We start from the raw sequence: 21,393 nt of genomic DNA on the forward strand, positions 1-21,393 counted from the left end.
CCGCATTTGAGAGGTGGCCAAGGACACTCCTATTTCTGCTGAGAAGAGAGTGATGGGAAAAGGGCTTAAACTGAAGGGGGAGATTTGGGCTGGATAAACTGAAGAATGTTCTAGAATTAACCTACCCGGTGTTGGCACCCCAGGATTGGTTAACTGACAGAAAAGGCTTTGATTTTGTAGAGACTTAATGATTTATGCAGACATCCTTTATATACATAATCTCATTTGATTCTTCCCGATGTTTGGGGGAACAGGGCAGGTAGCATTATATAAACTGTAAAGGGCTGTGCACATGAGTTACACTAACAGCTTACAAAATGCCTCATTTTTACTAGTTCAGTGTGGCTCCACCTCAGCACTACTGACACGAAGGCCAGATCGCCTTTCTCATACGTTCTCCTCTACATTGGAGGATATTTACCAGCAACTCTGGTCTCTACCCAATGATTGCCAATAGAACCCCCTCCAGGCATGACACCGCAAAATGTCACCATTCATGGCCAAATGTCCCTGAGGACAAAATCACCTGCAGTTGAGAACTGATTAGTCTACATTCCCCCAACTTGCGTTTAAACTCTTTCAGTACTTTTTTAAAAATCTTTTGGGAAGATAACAAGCACTGTTGTTCTCTTTTTAACTATTTGAGAAGGATGAAGAGACAGCTGCTAACTTCTAGGACCTCACAGACCACTGGGAAATGGTGCCTGCATTCTCCTCACAGTGGGAAGGTGGCTGCCCTGCGATGTGCCCAAAGGACAGAGGTTATAGGACCCTTAAGTCTGTGCAGTATTGTCAGCGTGGAACAGTCTCCACAGAAGATGGAAGGTTGAAATTAGAATATTAAAGGATGAATAGGGTTTATCTTCTATATGTTGTCATTTCTTATAGCATACACAACTTTTTATCCAAGGAGGGGATCATCAGACTCTGGTCTGTGGACTGCATCATGTGTGCTGTCTTTTTCTTTCTTTCTTTCTTTCTTTCTTTCTTTCTTTCTTTCTTTCTTTCTTTCTTTCTTTCCTTCCTTCTTTCCTTCCTTCCTTCCTTCCTTCCTTCCTTCCTTCCTTCCTTTCCTTCCTTCCTTCCTTCCTTCCTTCCTTCCTTCCTTCCTTCCTTCCTTTCTCTTTCTTTCTTTCTTTCTTTCTTTCTTTCTTTCTTTCTTTCTTTCTTTCTTTCTTTCCTTCCTTCCTTCCTTCCTTCCTTCCTTCCTTCCTTCCTTCCTTTCTTCTTTAAATAAACCTTTATTGAAACACAATCACAGTCATACGTTTAAACAGTGTCTATGGGTGCTACGCGATATAACAGCAGAGTTGAATGGTTACGACTGAGTCTGTATGACTAACAGTTGAAAATACTATCTGATGTTGGAAAAGATTTCTGATCCCTGTCCAGGTGCCGGAATATGAAGGACAGGGCCCTTTACTAAATGCCTGTTGTACAACATCACTTCTCACCACTTTATTCAAGATCATCCAGGGGTGCCTGGGTGGCTTAGTCGGTTAAGCGTCCGACTTTCGCTTAGGTCATCATCTCGCGGTTCGTGGGTTCGAGCCCCACGTCGGGCTCTGTGCTGACTGCCAGCTCAGAGCCTGGAGCCTGTTTCAGAGTCTGTGTCTCCCTCTCTCTCGGACCCTCCCCTGCTCACACTGTCTCTCTCTCTCCCTCTCCTAGAAATAAAAAAAAATAAAAAATAAAAAAAAAAGATCATCCACTGGGTACCAAGCACTGTGGTTTATGTATGTGGCCTAATTTCCCCTTTGCAATGACCATGAGAAATATATACTATCATTTCCAGGTCAAAAGATGGATGTTCAGATAAAATAATGAACTTGTTAAAATCATGTAGCAAGTAGGAAGGTGAATGCTGTGCTCAAAGTCACATTTTATTTTTATTTTTTTAAAGGTTTATTTATTTTGAGAGAGAGAGAGAAGGAGGGAGGGAGGGAGAGAAAGTATAAGCAGGAGAGGGGCAAAAGACAAAGAGAGAGAGAATCCCAAGCAGGCTCCTCTCTGCCAGCACAGAATCTGACACAGAGCTCGAACTCATGCACTGTGAGATCATGACCTGAGCTGCGATCAAGACTCAGATACTTCACTGACCAAGCCACCCGCTTGTCCCTCAAAGATCCATTTTCCTGAATCAATATCATTAAAACTGCATGAGAGTAACTTTTCTGACCCATCAAAAGCAAATAAAGGTACTTACCTTATTTCAACATATATGCTTTCTAATGAATTAGAAATGTCAGTAACACTTCTGATAATGAAATGTTCTGTAGGCAACGATGCCAGTAGTGGAAATGAGTTCAAGGTGAGTGTTGTGCCCTGTGTACTAGTGACACTGGCTTCAGCACCATGTGTGTCACATGAGTAAACCAGCAGATATTCCCTTTACACCACATCTGGCTCCCCCAGTAGGCTCTTCCTTCCATGTCACACAGCTTGGCTGGCAAGTCCAGGGGAAGAAATAAACCCCGAGCTTGAAGTTAAAAGAGGCTTGAGAGCAATGGCTTGATAAATCTGCTCCCTAAGAGGTTTATGGATCCTGGAGGCCACAGTAAAGATATTTCTGAAATTAACTCAGGATGTGGCTGCCTGCGTGGTGGAGGAATCTGACCCCTTCCAAAGATCAGACGTCACCTTCTCCCCATCCCAGCAGAAGAAGCACTCTGGTGAGTGATGCGGCAGGTGGGGATGCATGCAGGTAGACCCCAGGCAAGATGAACAAGTGGCTTGTGGGTCCCCCTTTCCTTGCTTCTCTTCTTCCCTAGATGCTCAGTAACTGACGTGTTTTGCTGGGGGCACTCATATCACTAGGTGTGTGTAGAACAAAATGAGATCGTTAGTTATGGAACCATCGGCCACTAAGAGTACCGAACACAACACACAAAGCATGTTAAATTCCACATTTCTTTCTGCCGTCACAACCATCCTTGTCATAAGTGCTAGTGCTTGTTCCATTGAGGAAGGTGAGGCTTGGGGGGGCCATAAGCAACTTGCCGGGAGTCATGTAATACCAAGATTGACAAGCACTACTTTCAGGCTCTTTATCATTTCACTGCCCATCCCTCGATGAAAATGGAGTGCCGGTTGAGGGTGTTTCCTGCCCGGGGAGCAGGGAGGCAATCCAGTGTCCCTGAGCCCACGTGGTTTTGGACACGTCTGACTTTCAGGTCTCGGGCTTTCCAGGCTTGCTCAGATGGGCTCTGGGTGTGTCAGATGCCTCAGATAGGATAGACCCCACGGAATGGCATATGCAACCAATCAGTATGGTAACAAAGAAGGAAATGATTTAGCCCCCTCTTCCTCCCTTCCCCCCCCCCCCCCCCCCCCGGTGTATGCAACATGTGGAAGGTATCTGGGCACTAGAAGAAAGAGGTGTGAAAGCTCCTAGTGCCTTAGGCCAGAGGCAGCAGCTTGAGCCCACATGGGGGGACTTGCTGCCCCTGCCTAAAATGACAGGCTGCTGAAGCCTAGGACAGATAGGAGTCGGTGCTGAGCTTGTGTGCGCAGATGTAAGCAGAGAGGGTTCCCGGCCCGCTCACCCTGGCCTCAGCTGCCTTTCTGCTCAGTGGCTCTTCCAGTTGTCTGGACCCCCCAAGAGGCTGGGACTAGAATCTCTGTTCTCAGTGGGGCTCCCACCAGGACAAGTGTGAAAAGGTGAACCCTCCAGAGTCACCCCTTACAGGGCAACGCCGATTCCAGACACGCTTGCTGGAGCACCCACCACGCTCCGCTCACTGCTTTTGTCGTGGGTTGAACTGTGTCCATCAAAAAGGTATGTTGAAAACTTAACCCCACCCCCTCCCCATACCTGTGAATGTGATCTTATTTGGAAACATGCTCTCTGGTCTCCTAGGGTGTGCAGACTTACAAGAAGTCCTTCATGCTAGAATAAAGTTTCTAGAATGAGATTCTCAGGACCACAAAGGGGATCTTTGTGCCAGTCTCGGGCAGATGAGGAGATTCCCTGATTAGATGTGGATCACAGTGGCCTTTTCAGGTCTAATGGTCCAATGAGACTTTGGGGATAATCTTGAAGGGCTCTACTCGCAAGATACCAGAATGGCCTGCCTACACCTGGGACCGAGAGGACGGGGCTCTGATCTGAGTGGAGGTTATTCTCCATGTGCTTCCTCCCCACCTCATGATCATTTTCTTGGTCCTCTGTGCTGTTACATGCCCCTGACAATGACCTCTGTGGGGCATGGCTGCATTGTCTGGATGTCTTGCCTCCTGGCAGGAGATTGTGGGAAGAGGGGAGGGAGGGCTCAGAGCATTGCTTGCTTCTTCCTTCCCTTCCTGCCTGCTGTAGTTCCACCAGGGACTGAGTTATATGGTTACAGCTCCCATTGAATGGTCTCCCATCTGCAGCTCAACAGATCTCAACAGGCTTGAAGATACCACTCTTCCTCTTGCTCTTTCAGACCTAGAGATCTCTAGTCTCTGGGTGCTTAGCCTTTCTCTATTAGTTTCCCCAGGGTAACTTTTATTAAATTCTCCACAATTTGGTGGTGGGCCATCTGCTTCCTGCTAGGAATCTAACAGCTATAGTAAGCACCAAGAAATATTAGCAACTATTTTTATTACTGTCATGCCATCCTTGGTCTGTGCTCTGGGGTATCCAGTGAGGACCTAGACCCTACCTTGTCCTGGGAGAGAACGACAGGGTTAACCTCTTTAGTCTGTGCACCACCACCATGGAAATCACACCCCCAAAGGGACATGAGTATTCCGAGAGCCAATCTTTGTGTTATGCCTGTGTATTTTAAAAAGAATTCCTCTATATCTGCTGAGGGAATACTTGGAACTTCTTTCGAGGCAAGTCATAAAGATGTTCTCAGTATCCCCCTCCATTCTCATGCTTTTGCCCAAGGACATCTCCGTGGCCACTGCACAATGTACACCCATATTTTTGGTTCCTCAGTCAGCTCTTTCCTTCACTGAGCTGGGAGCACTCCATTACAGATTTGCTTTCCTTACTCCTACAAATTTTCTTTGGCAGATTTCTAGAGCAGAAAATCCAACAAAAACTCACTGATTACAATGGAATGTACCAACTCATGTTGTGAAAGGTCACTCTACTGTGTGGCATCCTGTGACACACACACCAGATCAGCTTAGTCAGAAGCATGTGCCACATGACTAACATTTGGACTTGAATTGGGCATTGTGTAGGATGGCTTAGCAGGTGCTCCTGTCACTCTATGGAACCCCGTGTCAAATGGGCTATGCCCAGTGGTGCCAGTGGTGTCAAGCAACCTCATGAATGAGTCCAGAAAAATCTTCAGTGTCAGCCTGCTACAAGTGATCTCTGTGCATGGCCCACCATCAGTGCCCAATAATAAGATTATGTCCAAAGTCAGACAGGAAGCTTCCATTTCAAAATGGAAGCTGTAAAAACCAAACAGGGAAAACACGGAGTGCCAGTCTTAACTTCCTTGGAATTGTTCAATCATCTTTGGAAATCACACAAACGGATGAACCCTTATCCAATGGTAGAAAAAAACACTTGGTTAGAAAAGAGACTAATGGAGTTGTCCGAAGAGGCAAGTGTGAGAGACATATTTGTGAGAATTCTGTACTCTAGGCACTAATAGATGACTTGCCTCCAAATTCCAACAGTGGTATATATGTAAGCCCTGCATGACTTTCCTTTTGGAAAATATTATTTCACGTATAATGAAAAGTAAAAGGAACAAGTGGTTGTATCTGAATTTGACTGGGATTGAGTGGGAAGGGAGCATGAGATAACTATATGGGCCCTGGGAGTGTTCTATATCTTGATAAGGGTTACATTATACACCTGTATGCGTTTGTTAAAACTTTTAGAAAGCAACAGTAAGATTCGCCCATTTCACTGCAGGCAATTATTTTCCTTAAAAAATACACGAATAAATACTGAGCTCTACTTAATGATGTGCATGATCTTTACTGCACCTTGCTTCAAAATGCATGAAAAATAATATAGACAGATGGATAGAGAGATGAATAGCTAGATACGTAACAAAGCAAACACAGCCATCCATTGGTTGTAGAATCTAGGCAGTGGATATGGACATTTTCTGTATTATCCCTCCAATTTTTTGTAAGATTGCAAATTTCATTTTTTAAATGTTGGGGGAAAAAAAAACTAAAAGAAACTGAAAAGAGAAATCTCAAGATTCCCCACAGAGTTGAGAATATTTCAACTTAAGTAATATCAGGTTGTCAAATTATCAAAATATTGCTGTTAGAAATCCAGTATGCTGCGTAGAATACGATATGGGTGATCCAGTGTAAAACTCCCTCCAACTAAATCTTGTCCTAAAAACTGGTCCCAAGGGAGATGTTCAGGGAAGATACACCAGAGGTGCAAGATTGCAAGAGGTGCATGATTTTAAGGAGGATGTTTCCGAAAGAGCACGTCAGGGCTAAAGATTGCTTCAGTCCCTATTCTTGGAAGATTCATCTTTCATCGCTCCTGCCGTCTCCAAACCACAAGCTTCACAGAGGTCACAGATGGTCTAGCTGCATGACCTGTTATGGCTACAGGCGGCTACTGGGAAGCCCGCAAGGTAGAGGGGAGAAAATAACATGGACTCATGCTTGCAGTTACGGAAGAGCCTGCTTGCTTACACGTATGACTCCTTTGACTGTTTATTTTTTACATGGAGTCTGTAGTTTGACTCTGCCCGTTTGAGATCTCGACTATTTTTGGGGAGGTTGTCAACAGGACAAGTCCATGGTAGACATCTGACTTTGGTAATAAAAGACGGTGCTGTTGAGAGTAGCTGGGGAGTAGTAGACGTTTAGTAAATATTATTGGCTAGAAAAAAATGTGGAGGCAGGAATGAGATGGATATTTTTCAGGGACCCTTTGAAGGGAGGGAAGAGATGCGATTCAGTGAAACAGAAGATCCAATAGGGATCAAAGGAATGTAAAGGCAGACATTGACAAGGGTAAAACAATTAAATCCAGAAAGGATCTGGAAGAAGAGGTGATGTATGGTAATGATTTGGAATACGATAGCTTCCTCCCTGCCTGCTCATTGCATGACCTTTAGACAAATGCTCAAACTCTCTGAGTCTCAGTTTCCTTATCTGTTCAAAACAATAACAATAATAACACCTAGAATCATTGTGAGAATTACATATACTTAAAAAGATCTGGGGGTGCCTAGATGGCTCAGTGGTTAAGGGTCTGACTTAGGCTCAAGTCACGATCTCATGGTTTGTGAATTCGAGCCCCACATCAAGCTCTCTGCTGTCAGCACAGAGCCTGTTTCAGATCCTCTCTCTCTCTCTCTCTCTCTCTCTCTCTCACACACACACACACACACAAATAAATACACATTTAAAATTTTTAAAAAATAAATAAAAAGATTTGAAGTTCCTGGCAGGTGATTACATAAGACCCAAAGGAAACAAAGGATGATGAATAAGCAAGACTTCACCCACTGAGCTACTCTGTTGGGTGAGCTAACAGTTGAAAAGGAGAAAAAGGGACGCCTGGGTGGCTCGGTCCGTTAAGCATCCGACTCTTGATCTCAGCTCAGATCTTGATCTCAGAGTCCGCAGTTCAAGCCCTGCCTTGGGCTCTGTGCTGGAGGTGGAGCTAAGAAAGAAAGAAAGAAAGAAAGAAAGAAAGAAAGAAAGAAAGAAGGAAGGAAGGAAGGAAGGAAGGAAGGAAGGAAGGAAGGAAGGAAGGAAGGAAAAGAGAAAAATAGCCCAATTCCCACTGAGATAGGAAGTCACCATTGTCTCAGAAGGAGAGAGGAGGAGGCTGCTGATGTGGCAGGATGAGATAATTGGTCATTGTGTCTAGAAATTTCTTGGGAATAACTCTGTTGGGAAAAGATATTCAGAAGGCTATACCCTATCTAGTCTTGGGGAGCATGGAAATAAACAAAAATGTGTGTTAATAGTAAGCACCACAAGACAGATGAATACCAGGGCCCCCAGAACCTCTGTGAAGAAATGCTCTTTCCAATGAAGCCATTATTTGTACTACACCAGCACTGATCATTATAAAAGAAAATATTTTCATTTCCATCACGAATTGTTTCTCATACCTATAATTTTGACTGAAGGATGAAATAGAATAGGTGAGGGTTTTGGATGTGTGTAACTGCCGGGTCCAAGAGGACCATTTCCACAAAAATAATAAGAGCTAATGCATGCCTTCGATGAAGTCTATGGAGACCACCAATCAGGCTAGAACTCTAGTGGAAATTGCATACAGTCTCCAAGAACAGTGCTTTCTATGTTGAGTATAGAGAGTCGCTTCTAGTAATAGGACAGAGTCAGAGTCATTTTACTAATTTATTCCGTGCACAAAGATGAAATATTTGAATGGCAGTAACAAGGCAGTGTTGCAAACTGACACGACTCCCTTAAGAAGTGAAAAATAAGCATTTCATTGCAGTGTGGCACATACTTAACCACATGTAATGTGCAGCCAACCCCACCCACCACCCCCATATCATCTTCCTCACACTTGACAAAGAAAAGCACTGCTAGTCGGGAATCTTGTTAAGAAAGAGAGAACAAACTCTTGAGAAAGCCTGCCTCCGTTATTCAGTCCTAGGCTCTCAGCTATCAAAGGTGATTATCTTGAATGCTGAGAACAAACTAAGGACTGATGGGTGTGGGGGGGAGGGGGTGATGGGCATGGAGGAGGGCACTTGTGGGGATGAGCACTGGGTGTTGTATGGAAACCAACTTGACAATAAACTATTTTTTAAAAAAAGGTGATTATCTGAGTGATTCAAATCCATTATTAAAATGACAGGTTTTGGTTAATGAGACAATCTTTAAAAACAATTTCCCACTAAGGTTTTACATCTCAACTAAAGCTTTTGGTAGAAATATTCTAGAATACACTTAAGTAACCTTTGATAAACCAAACAGAAGGAAAGATTGCTTTATCTTCCCCCAAATATAAAAACCCTTTGATGCTGTATTTGAAGATACATGAGGCTCAAATAGTTTATTTCAATATTCTTCTAAGTCACGGACTTCATTTTTTCTTTTTTTCTATTGAGCAGGGCTGTTTTTACCCTTGGTCAAAGACTGTTTTGAGAGAAGGAGAAATTTTATGGGGCCTCCAAACCTTGTAAAAGAAAACTGCTTTCCTCCCTCGACTCCGTGTTCCATCTGGGAGGCCGACTTCCAATATTTGGTGGAAATTTTGTTTTGCTTGTCAGCCTTTTAGATCTATGGAAAATTTCTATATATTTTTTATTGAAGTGTTAAAAGGAAATACTTGTCATGTAAGCCTAAAGGAAAATTCAGACTTTGTGGACCCCTAAAGAAACATAGCAGTGAGCATGTAAGAGTATTCAAATGTGGATCAAGAAACACTTTCCAGGAGAATTTAGAACTTGCGGTTTTCTGTTTTCCTATGTAAACGTTTTCTTAGTTTTTGATCTCATGCCTTTCAAATCACAAATCTCAAGGATTTTCTTCCTTTCCTTTCCTTCCTTTTTTTCTCCTCTCCCTCTTTTTGTTCTTTGTATTTAGAAATGGGGCAAGTAATGATCTTCCCTTGAAGAATCTAGACTTATCAGAAAACCCTACAGAAATAGATTTTTTTGTTAGATCATTGCATGAATCCAATTTTAAGAGGTTATGTTGTAATAATACGTGACCCCCCCCCCAAATGTGAGAGGTTTCTAAAAACACAAATTCATTTTTCACTCATGTTATGTGCTAAGCGTCTCTTAATGTTCCAGCATCTGAATTAAAGCAGCAGGCTTAGGTGAATGGTCCTAGCCAACAATTGCTGTGGATGTAGATTCGTACCCATCCCACCTCTGTGACTATAAACTAATTATTTTCTCTCTCATTCTCTCTCTCTCTCTCCTGGGACTACCATTTTATTTTCTTGTGGGGTTTTTTTTTCACTTACCTTGATTATTTAAGTATAATTTCAAAACCTCTGTGTAAGTATCCTTTTAATGGTATATAGCATTTCCTTTTTTCAGCTTTAATGAGGTATAATTGACAAAAATTGTATCATATTTAAAGTGTACAACTCGATGCTTTAAAATGTGTATACTTTGTGAAGTAACCACCACGGAATCAAGCAATTTTTTTAATGTTTAGTCATTTTTGAGAAAGAGTGTGAGCAGGGGAGGGGCAGAGAGAGAGAGAGAATCTGAAGCAGGCTCCAGGCTCTGAGCTGTCAGCACAGAACCCAAACCCATGATCCAAGAGATCATGACCTGAGCTGAAACCAAGAGTCAGACACTTAACCGACTGAGCCACCCAGGGGCCCCAAGCTAGTTTTTTAGGAACAAGACAGTGGTTTTGAAGCCACCAAGGGCAGAGGGTTCTAGAAGGTACATCTCACACATCACTACCAGCGCTGGCATGGAGGCATGACAGGAGGGTATACACGTGAGTGCTGGAGCTTTGGCAGGGATTTGTCCCCCTCAAATTCCGGTTACATGTTGCAGCTTCAGGTGACATGTCTAATTCCGATGTATCATAACAGATGTCCCAGCAAGTAGAGTCAGGACACTGGCTAGATCATTCTGGCCAGGATGACAGTGCTGTCAGCTTCCAGTCACACATGTAAATAACCGGGAAGCTCAAGAAAGCAGCCTCCTTTTGCTCTGAGCTATAACAGTAGCAGTGGACATTTAATGAACGTCAGTCCTGTGCAAAGCCCTTTGCGCGCATTATGTCCTTTGATCCTCACAACAGCAGGATGAGGCGCCTGCTATAATGCTCATTATTCGCAGATGAGGAAAGCAAGGCTTAGGAAGATTAAGTAACTTGAAAAAGATCACACACTCAAGTGGTCGAACCGAGATACGATCTGAGGAAATCGGATGTTGGAATTCACACTCTAAACCATTATATCGTTCAGTCCTAACTGATGTTCACGGTCTTGAGCCTGGAATATTATAAGAGTCAGAAGTGACTTCTGATTAATAAGACAATTAAATCATTCTCTGTGAGGCCTTTATGTTAAAAGTATTTCCTTACAACCTAACTCAGTGCTGGACACTTTATCTATGCAGGGCCAGATAGTAAATACTGTGGACTTTGCTGGCTACAGACAGCCCCTATTGCATATTCTTTGTCATATTTACAACCCTTTAAACTATAGAAACATGATTAGCTCAAAGCTAGGCCGGAGGCAGATTTGGCCCATGGGCCATAGTCTGCAAACCCTTGGTAACTCATCAAAACTTGATATACTGGGTATGATATCTGTGTAATTCCCTTGCCAAATTATGTGATTAACCAGAATATTTCACTTACAGTTCTTTTGAAGCATTAGGAATCTACTAAAACTCAAAGGTGGGCTTGGGTGTGTACTATCTATACTCCATGAACTTATTTTCTTGAGTAACCTCAGTGTAGGGGTCAGGCTTACAGGATGATCCAGACACTTCCCTGGAAAGGGGTAACTGTACCCCTTACTTTAGCCTTAGCTCCCATTCAGCCCTTGAAAATGGCACCAGGTCATATTTCATAGATGTCTTTGTTCCAGACAGTTTTATTTAAAAATACCAGTGAGTTTTATTGAAATTGGAAAACTAGGGGCATCTGAGAGGCTCAGTTGGTTAAGCATCTGACTCTTGATTTTGGCTCAGGTCATGATCTCATGGATTATGAGTTCGAGACCCGTGTCTGGCTCTGTGCTGTCAGTGTGGAGCCTGCTTGAGATTCTCTCTCTCTTTCCCCTCCTTTCTCTCTGTTTCTCTCCTGCTTGCACACTTGCTCTCTCTCTCAATAAGTAAGTATTAAAAAAAAGAAATTGAAAAACTAATTCCAAGCCTTCTGTTCTCAAAAGACATCAGAAATTGTAACATAACGTATTGGAGCCAAATAATTTGCAGAGCAATAACACAGCCACAAAGGATGCCTTGGGTCTTTGGTGTCGTACTGTTGGAAGTGGAATCAGGAAGGATGAAGGTCAATAGTACTCATAGTGGCTAGCATTTCTATAGAACTTACTCTGGTGCCTGGCACAGTTCTTGATCTTGCCTATAACTTCTTTAATGCTCAGGGCAGCCTTAGGAAAGAGATAAAGTTTTGCCCCCACTTCTCAGAAGAGGACACTATGACTCAGGAAGCTAGATAATCCATCTCAATTTACTCAGCAAGTTAGTGATAATTCCAAGATTTGGACCCACGCAGACTGGCTTAAAGGCCCATGATCATGGCCACTTCGTTGTACTGGTTTTCCATGAGCCAGAGAAAATGGTTGGGCCCCATGGGCGGAAAACCTATTGCGTGAGAAACGGTATTTAATCCATGAATGAAGTGGATTAAATTAAGTGGTTTGAGTTATTCAAGGCAATTGAGAGTATTGGGTTCTAATTCTGTTTTTTCCCCAATCATCTGATTGGTCACTGTGGTACTGAGCCCTGTGCTCACAATGTTACCACATGAAAAAGTTTGGTTAGTTCTTGACATGATCTTTTATGCCAATATTGCTAAATGTTCCCCAGTCATTCTTAAGACCCTTCCTCTAGGGGGGTCAGAGGCATGCATCCTGTGGCATTGTCAGCATCAGGCTCTGTGACCTCAGGGAAAGTCCTGTCTCAGGGCATCAAGCTCATTCATTTATTCTGTAGATATTTATATAGGTTGCCATGCCATTTCATCTCTACAGCCAAAGGGTCAGACTGCGTGCCTCTAGGACATCCTCCATCAGTAGTATTTTTGTGGCTTAATGGCTACAGTAAGTAGTATTTACACACAGAGAGAAGCCTTTCTTTGCTGAAGAATGTCTTTATTCACTAAGAAAGTCTCCCATTAAATAAAGCCCCCTGCCCCCCAATCTCTCTCCACTGTGGTTGCTTGCCACATAAGACACTTTTTCATTAACAACGGGATAAAAACGTCCTTAAAATTAGATCGGCATTAACAGAAATCTCGTGTAACAATAACTGCATAAACTCCCTTCACAAGAGACAATCCTGATTCAGGAGGGAAAATGAATGAACTTCACTCATTCATCTTAGAGGGCCAAGATAAAAATCTTAAGGTATCCTTCAGATGCTATAATCTGCTTTGAACTTTGGTTCAAGTTATTTCCATGGTCATCCTCTATTTTCACTGGAGTAGATACTATATAAGACAGACCCCTACAAATCACTTTGTTTAAAGTTACCAAAGAAAGAGGGGGAAGAAAAAAACAGCTTGGAGTCTGCTGTTAATTAAAACCAGCCGAGGATGTACGGCGATTTGTCTGGAGCACTTCTGACTGGGCGGGTTCCTTGACAGCTGTACATTCTTTCCTGCCCGTATTGTTTGAACTGTGTCCAATGGTACAATCGTTAAATCTTTGATAGCTGTTGTTTAAATATGAGAAAGGAGGAGCGCTTTTGGTTTTAAGCAAGAAAAGGAGATGAGTCTTGTATTACATTTTAAAAGTTGGGGCTTATTAGATCATTTTCACTAGGTTTTGATAGCATGCCTCTGGTCATTTTCAGATTATCAGTTGACACTTTTTAACTGCACCAATGTCAAACGTCTGACTTCCTCCCTTTTTCCTAAGGGATTCTTGCTGTGGGGAGGAGGGAAAAGTATGAAACACCTGGTCTTACTCACATGAGGCTAGGGGATAGGTTAATTTCACAGTTGAAAGCTCCATAGGGTAGAATACATTTAAATGTTTACTAATAGAGAAAGGGGCTCCAAAAAATGGGAGAGAAAAGAGAAAGCAAAAAAAACCCAAACAAGTGGGTTCAGGGAAATTGCTCACAAGCAGACAGCAAAATTCTGTTTCGTCCTCAAGTTTGATAGACAATATAAATATAAAATATAAGTATTTTATAAACACAGTATCCTTTCTAAATACCTATATTATATAACATATATATGTTTATATATGTATATAGCTATATGCAGATTATAGGGAGGAGAGATAATCAGGTAGATAAATAGATAGACAGACAGACAGACAGACTTAGGGTTTCAAGTTATATTTATATTTCATGTCACATTTCATTTTTAAAGATCTGCTTCATGACGGCCTCATCTACCATGAGGAGGGGGATTTGGGGGGTTCAGATGGACAGTTTGCCAGGGTGGGAGGCGTGGAGTTCTGGCACAATGCTTTAACTCTCCTTCTCTCAATGGAACTAACAGCCCTCAGCCTGCGAGTGTGACCCTATCCTTTGAAGGGCTCTCAGAATTAGACAGATTGTCTTCTTGCTGGAACTCTAGACTCCTGGGGCAACGTTTTTCAAAGACAGGTGTGAAAATTATCCTTACACATTCAGAAATGAGTCATTGTCTCCTGGCTGCTGCTGCTTATCTCAACCTGGTCAAGGTCAAATGAAGTTCTGGTTCACATGAAGGTGCTCTACACTAACTTTTCAGCATCACCAGGGACTCTGTTATTTTATCTGATTTCGGGGAGCCTAAAAACATTGCTGACATATTCATCTATGTCAAGGTCAACGTTTACCAGACAACCATGGAACTGCTGCCCATAGGAAGGTAAGTAAGGTTGTAACGCTTGGAGTTCAAACACAATACCGCCAGACAGACAGTAATGAAAATAAACCTTCCCAGCAGTTAAGGCAAATTTCTTTTCTTTTCTTTTTGTAAGTTTATTTATTTATTTTGAGGGAGAGAGAGAGCAGAGAGAGACACAGAGAGAGAGAATTGCAAGCAGGCTCCACACTGTCAGCGAGGAGTCTGACGCTGGGCTTGAACTCACAACCTATGAGATCATGACTTGAGCTAACACCAAGTCGCTTAACCAACTGAGCCACTCAGACGTCCCTAAGGCAAATTTCTTAATGCCAGTTGGTTTGGCCAAATATAAGAAGAATTATTTGGCTTTTCTCTGACTATGGGCACTTTTTAGCTTAATCAGTCTCTTGGTTAAAATTCTTTGAGACTGCCCATTTAGAGGCAGATAAATATATATGTTTGTCCTAGTCTCATCCATTTATACGAGAGCTCAGTGTTTGCTTTCTTTGCCTTAGAAACTGTCGCTCATGAAGTATAAGTACTTATGAGTTCTTGTTGCTGTTAGCTGGGCTGTGGAAGCATGATGTAGCTAGTAAAACGGCAAGCTAAGTGGTTGTCCACACTCAGCTCTTTCTTCCCTCCACCATCTTCCTGCTCCCAGAGCTGACCTCTACTAGACTGTCAGAAAGTACCAGGTATTAGATTTGTCAGTCCTACTTACAGCTAGGCAATGAGCATCGACTGTAGCCTGGCACTGGAGGGAAAATCATATGGCGGACTTATTAAGAGGGTTTTACTCCCTATTTACCAAACAATGCCCAGGAGGACATGCCCCTCTCTTCTGGCTAGATGTTGCTATGTCCCTAAGTGATCTCTGAAACAGCCGTATCCATTTTGTGACCTGAGAATGGTACGCAGAGAGAAAGAGCCTTGGTCTTTGATGACATCAATGCGCCACCACACTGAACTTGGACATACCTATGTTTGAATATTTCATGAAGTGAATTTAGTGTATACTTGAAATTATCTTAACTGAAATAGAAAGGACCAAATAAAAAGTTTGATTCTGTTCACAATCCCTTTGTGCCCACAGACCTATAGCAATGGTCTTTAAAAAAATTTTTTTAAGTTTCTTTATCTTGAAAGAGACAGAGACAGTGAGAGTGGGGGAAGGGCAGAAAGAGAGGGAGAGGCAGAATCCCAAGCATGCGCCATGCTGCCAGCACAGAGCTCAATGTGGGGCTGAAACTCATGAAACCATGAGATCATGGCCTGAGCCAAAACCAAGAGTCAGACGCTCTACTGACTGAGCCACCCAGGTACTCCCATAGCAATGGTCTTAATGCTCACTCAACACATTATCTCTGAGAGACTAAGAGCATTAGGATTTGGCTACAAGGTATAGAAGGCTCAGAGAGTGGCAAAGTCAGGAATCAGTATGGTAGTCAGAACGCTAAGTGGCATACGGAGGAAAGAGCTAGTACACTCCAATTTAGTAGTAGGTAACATTTAATCCAAAGCCAGGTTTTCAAAATTTAAGAAAGGACAGGAAGGGGAAAGGGATTTCCACACCAAATGGGAGGCTGAGTTCCAAGAACTGTAAGTTTGCTTTTACTTTGACAGTGGCATATGTCCATATTTAGAAACATGGACAAATATGGGTGCCTGGTGGCTCAGTTGGTTAAGCATCCAACTGTAGGTTTCGGCTCAGGTCATGCATGATCTCACAATTCATGAGTTCGAGCCCCGTATCAGGGTCTGTACTGACAGCATGGAGCCTGCTTGGAATTCTTTCTCTCCCTCTCTCTCTCTCTCTCAAAATAAATAAACTTTAAAAAAGCAACATGGACACATCATTAAGGAAATGCCATAAAAGTAATCCATTAATGAATTAAAAATTTTCTCATACTCTCTGCCTTTTAAGGAAGATTGGTCTACAGCTTGAGTTCATGGACTTGAAAGACAGGGAAGGTCAGCAGATCTGTCAGCTCTCCTTGCTTGAGGGTCATTCCATAGCAGTTAGACTTCTGAGATCATGTAAATGGACTGGCACAGAGTAGAGGCCATTTCTGGCTCAAATCCTAGCCTGACCTGCAATAGCTTTGTGAATTGGGTTGTTCAGCCCTCTTAATTTTAGTTTATTCAGTTTAAAAATGGAAAGAAAACCAGTATTTGTCTTCTGGGTCTTTGTGTGTGTGTGTGTGTGTGTGTGTGTGTGTGTTTAAATAAAATAATGCAAATGAAACTATTTAACATGCCAGGGACATAATAAATGCAAAAAGTCTAGCTACTATGATTTTCATTATCTCTCACAACTTTATGATACTATGCTCCTGGAGTGATTGAAATCGTTCCTAAATAGCTCCGTGTGTTCAATAGAAATAATAATGCTCAAAGGAGGAAAATATCTGTCAGTTACTACATTTTTTACACCAATCATTGCTTTTCTAGAATAATATATTTAAATAATATTTCAGAGAGTAATTTTGAGAAAGACACCTGGATAGCATATGAAACTGCTTAGTTCCCTCACACAGGATCTGCCAAATAGTTGATTTCTGCATAAAACATGAGAACCTTGAATTATGAATATTGAATAATAATTTTTAAAATGATGGACAGACTAAACACTACCATGTTTTAACTGCTTCTGGATGATATCTGGATTCATATCATCACGATTTTAATGGGCTGCTTTGTGGCAAATTGTTTTAACATGTGTTCGATCCTAAATAATCACTCATTAATCTTATGTGACAACCAGATTTTAATATTTATTAGTGTCCCATTGGTGACAACAGACTTCATGCTACTTACAGTATCTGAATACTTTTTTCCGGAAGAAAGTTACTTACACAGCAAACTGCTTGTCTTAGAACCCTGACAGTTGGACACAACCTTAGGCAAAGTTACAATGTAATGTTTCCACTGAAAACCAGACCTGGATATTTATTTGAAGTTGCCAGTTAGGTAAAGGATCTTCTATTCATTCTTTATAACTGGATAGATTTCATAAAGGTGAGCCTGTCTATATTGTGTTGGCTTACATACAAATATGCACTGATCACTGTTGAAAGTTTCTGATGTGATTACTAACTCTACTAAAGAGAGGGCAAGATATCTGTGGATGGTTCATTCATATGATAATGAAGACAATGATAAAGACTTTAAGAGTAAAATATGACTTCAGGTTGGTTGAGTGATTTATTTTCTCTTTGAACATTATACACCTTCCCTGAAGTCCCTAGAGAGAAAGTATCAGGGGTGGGGTAAGTATGCTCTTTACTTCGCATTGAGGCTAATTTCTCCTCACAACATCCTTCCCACTTTTTTCTTTTTCTTTTTCTTTTTGAAAAGAGAGAAAGAGCACATGTGAAGGGGAGAGAAGGGCAGAGGGAAAGAGAGTTGCAAGCAGGCTCCATGCTCAGCACAGAGATGGGTGTGGGACTCGATCTCACAACACCGAGATCACGTCCTGAGCTGAAATCAAGAGTGAGCCACTCAACCGACTGAGCTACCCAAGCACCCCTATCCTATTCCACTTTTTATCTTAATTACCTGTTATCTTCCAAGCCAATTCTACACATCCATTGAAGAAAAGGTTTGCCTTTTTACCCAAATTCCACTGACTCAACATTATCGTCAGTGACCTTGCAGTTCAGGTAGATGACTTTCTGACTTTCTTCCTCTCTGCTTCTTAACTTCGACATCTCCAACTGCCTTCATCTCTCTTCCCTTTCAGGCACTGTCTCCAACTTAAATCCCAGGATTTCTCCATCTTTAACTTCTTGAACACAAATATTACTCTCTTTGATAAAAAATTTCAGTTCATTTGTTTTTATCACTACTCCTATGCTATCTGGTCTTTAAACTCACCACGTTTTTTGATACATCCTGTTCTTTCTGATGTTTTCTCTTCCTTTGTACCCTATCACAAATATCACTAGGACCCTCGGCTCCTTTACCGTTTATCATTCCAAAAATGCACTCCACAAAACTATAATATTGCATCAGTGCTGCAAGCCACCTTCTTAGCTTCTGCACCAAGGTGGCTGAAGACTGTTGGAGAATATTTATTTCATGTTTCTTTTTAAAAATTTTTTAATTTACATGTATTTATTTTTGAGGTACGGAGAGAGACAGGGCACAGTATTGGAGGGGCAGAGAGAGGGGCAGACACAGAATCTGAAGCAGGCTCCAGGCTCTGAGCTGTCAACACAGAGCCCAACATGGGTCTCCAGCTCACAAACCGTGAGATAATGACCTGAGCCAAAGTTGGGTGCCTAACCAAGTGACCCACCCAGGTGCCTCTCGTGTTTCAACCAGTTTCTCCTACCAGACTCTTACTGTTGTCTGACTCATTTCCAAATACCTTTCAATGTTCATTAAAAAACCCCATCAGTCTTCTCAAGAATTCTATCACACTTTTCAGTGACAGTAGAGAAACTTGACACTTTAGTAAAAAAATCAGGGCAAATAGGCAACTTATTAAACAGTTTTATTGGAAATCTTTGTGTTCCAGCCCCAATATCTTTGATTTCCGTTTCAGATCATGAGGCATCACTCTCTCCTAGTTCTTTGATGGCATCTCTTTCTTCCTCTTTCAAGTCCTTTCCGTTCATCATTCTTATTCTGTCCCGTATCTTCAACCTCTTCTTCTTAGTTGAATCCTGTACTTCTGTGAGATCATAAGATAATAAAAGAGATGTTTGCGCCCCGGTTCCTGGCACAGAACTCCTAAAACCCTTGTAATTTCCTGGGTGATAAAAGCTTTAGGAACATCTTTTGCTCTAATATTTGATCTTTGACCCCAGTTCCTGCCACTGAGTTCCTAAATCTCTTGGAATTTCCTGGGTGATAGCAGTGTCTTTTGCTCTAGTGAGACAATCTTGATGGGTCCTGGGTGGGGGGCTGGTCACCAGAAAGAGCAAGCTGAGATTAGAAGCTTGGAATTTTTAGCCCCATCCCCCATCCTCCAGAGAAGGGAGAGAGGCTGGAAATAGAGTTAGTGCTTGATCATGCCTACGTGATAAAGCCTTCATAAAAAATCCCCAAACTCTGGGGTTTGGAGGGCTTCCAGTTGGTGAGCACATCCATGTACAAGAAGGGTGATGTCTACCAACTTCACAGGGACAGAAGTTCTGTGCTTGGGATCCTCCCAGATCTCTCCTTATGAATCTCTCCATCTGGCTATGTATCTATATTCTTTATCATATCCTTTAATAACTTGGTAAAATAAGAAAGTGTTTCCCTGAACCCTGTGAGCTGTTCTAGCAAATAATCTAACCCAAAGTGGAGGAGTTCTTGGAAGCCTCTAATTTGTAGCCAAGTCAGACAAAAGCTGTGGGTCTCAAAACTTGGGAACATATTTCTGAAATTGGGAGGAGGGGGCATCTCAATGTGACCGAGCCCTTCATCTCTGGGATCTGATACTACGTCCAGGGAGATAGCATCAGAGTTGAATTAAATTGTAGGACTCCAAACTGACAGCACAGAGAATTTTTCAGGGTGGAAAAAACCACACACATCTGATGTCAGAAGTATGGTGAGTGTGGTAATAGTGTGAGAATAAAGAAAACACACAGGAATAAAACTGAGTTATTCCTAACACAACTCCAAGCTATTAATAGGCTTAAGATTTTTCCAATTCAAACATTTCTTCCTGGATTGGGCTTTCTTCTAGCCACCAACTCATTCTATGTATTCTCATCTTGTCTACACCTCTTCAAAACAGCAACATATATTTCCTGTATGTTCTTTTCTCCTTTCTCATTCCTTCTTAGTCCTTTGCAATCTGGTTTCTATCATCATACTCTGCTGTGGTAGTTCTCTCAGTGAGTAACTAGTCATCTTTTTACTGAAAATCCTAATAAAATTTTCAGTCCTCAATTTGCAGGCTTTCAGAAGCTCCAGACTTTACTGTTCAAGGAGCAGTGAAAGAAGAGACTGGAGAGGTACACCCAAAGCCGATGGAAGGTTTTATGTGCCAAAGTGAGGAACATGGACTTTTCCACTGAAGTTATGAAGAGGTCCTCCAAGTTCACTCTCTTAAATCTTTTTACTTCCATGATTTTTCACTCTTCTGGCTCTCTTTTCACCCTTCCAAAGTCTTTCATAGGCACATTTTCTTCTGCTTACCAATGAGATGTTGTCACCCAGAAGTTGTCTCTGAATGATCTAATCCATTCTTATGCTTCCCAGTGCCTGAGAGAGGGGATTGATTCCTCTGTGCACAATTTCAGCACCGGCCTCCATTGCTGTGGACTTCTGATTTACATTTCATTTTACACCGTGTAATCCATAGGTCTTTTGAACTTTATTTGCCCAATACTGAACTCACAATCTTTGTTTGTTTTAAGTTTATTTTTATTTATTTTGAGAGTTAGAGTGCAAGCAGGGGTGGGGCAGAAAGAGAGGGAGACAGAATCCAAGCAGGCTCTGTACTGTCAGTGCAGAGCCCAACATGGGACTTGAGTACACAAACTGAACCGTGAGATCATGACCTGAGCCGAAGTCGAGATTTGGGACGCTTAACCACCTGAGCTACCCAGGTGCCCCTCATGATCGTTCTTTTAAGCTTCTTTATTCCTATGCATTCTCCATGAATTCACTCAGATAACCTAGAGAAATAAAGCTTGCAGATACCATTTTGGCCGCCATCTTTGTCACCCTCAATTGGTAAGACTCCAAGGTCTTCTTATTTAATTTGTAGTCATTTCTCAACTCTTTTCTCCTGGCCCTCATGCATTATTGCTCTACCCATCTGGGTTAGTGCAAGAGCCTCTAAACCAGTCTTCCTGCTACTAACATTATCCCCCTGAAAGCCATACCCTGGAGTCATCAGATTCGCCTAGTCCCAAATCAAACCCAAACAAGGCATGTTCTTTGATTGAAACCTTAAAAAGACAGTGTCACCTGAGAAGTCAAGCCCAAGTTCCTTAGGAAAACTTTTGCCACCTCCCT

Source organism: Hyaena hyaena, unplaced genomic scaffold (genome assembly GCF_003009895.1).
Source record: "Hyaena hyaena isolate Hyena2069 unplaced genomic scaffold, ASM300989v1 scaffold_2, whole genome shotgun sequence".
Lineage (NCBI taxonomy): Eukaryota > Metazoa > Chordata > Mammalia > Carnivora > Hyaenidae > Hyaena > Hyaena hyaena.